Source organism: Bison bison, unplaced genomic scaffold, assembly GCF_000754665.1.
Source record: "Bison bison bison isolate TAMUID 2011002044 unplaced genomic scaffold, Bison_UMD1.0 scf7180017864519, whole genome shotgun sequence".
Taxonomy (NCBI): Eukaryota; Metazoa; Chordata; class Mammalia; order Artiodactyla; family Bovidae; genus Bison; species Bison bison.
The window spans coordinates 16,455,499-16,456,704 of NW_011495072.1; the positions used below are offsets into that span (position 1 = coordinate 16,455,499).

General features: G+C 41.1%; 1 pseudogene; it reads right to left on the reverse strand.

The window, feature by feature from the left end:
* Positions 1 to 237: 237 nt before the first annotated feature.
* Positions 238 to 916, reverse strand: LOC104981709 (annotated as a pseudogene).
* Between the last annotated feature and the right edge of the window lie 290 nt (positions 917 to 1,206).

Below are 1,206 nucleotides of genomic sequence, written 5' to 3' on the forward strand. Positions count from 1 at the left end.
TAGCAGCAGCATTTAGTACAGTTCTTCATTCTCTTCTTAAAACATTTTATTTGTGGCTTCCTGGACACCACATTTTCATTGTCTTCCCCTTATCATTTTGGTTGACTATCCTCAGGCTCTTTGCTGATTCTCCCCACCCTCACCTTTTTTTTTTTTTTTGGTTTGTTTGCAAATTCTTTACATTTCCAGCTGTTGAAACAGTATTTCTGAGGATTGAGGTTACCTCTAGTGGCAAAATTAGAGCCAGCTATTAAGCAGCAAGAATGCCACAGTAAATGAATACATAATCAGTTCTCTTTTAGCACCTTCTGTGTTCTCTTACAGAAGTTGTAGATGTCTATTTAGTTTATCTGTTGTCTTAAGGAAGCTGCAGTTACAACAATTATGTCATCTGAAGTTGTTTCAATCCTTCTATCCATATTTGAAATGCAATATGTGGAGTAAGTTCTGATAAGCTGTTTTGGCCAACAGCATTTTCATTCTTAGAGCAGCACTTCATTTTTATCCCATGCTTTGTATGGATTTTTTTTTTTTTTTTTTTTTTTGAGGGGTTGGAAAAGATCTTTCTAAATCCAGAAAATCTAGTGATCTTTCAGTTAGCATCAACAAACAAGGTGGTGTTTTTAGTGCCAGAGGTTTAAAGGAAGAGACTGTATAAGGTCAAGGTGTGCTAGTCCTGAAAACGCAATCTCTTCGTTAGTTCCTGCTACAATGGTTCTCGATGCTATCTGGCACCTGCAACATCACGCTAGTGTTTGAAACTCCTTAGCATCATTGTTCCAGGTCAGCATTTGGTGGCGTTTAATTTTTCCACAAACCTGGTTTGCTCACTAAGACTTTTGGTGTATTCCATTTTATACTGAATTTGATTAATTTCTGCCATCTCAGCTGCAAAGGGAGAAGGGAATGCTTCCCCACTCACTAAATGTGGACCAACTACTGCTTGCTTTTTAGCATTATCTGCTCCTGTGCTTCATATGAAATCCTTTAAACTTGCCTCCATAAGCATGTGCTGGATTTAGAGTTACTTTTGTCCCCTTGGGCCTGGTGGAGGGTCGCCGGCAAGTGCTGCTGCCCACAGGCTCCCACCCACAGGCTCCCAGACATGGGGGTGGGCACTGTCAAGGGCTGTTGGCCGAGCACACAGAGGCCCTCCCTAACTTTGAAAACTGAAGTGCCCTGAGGTTCAGTCCATGTGTGTTTTCC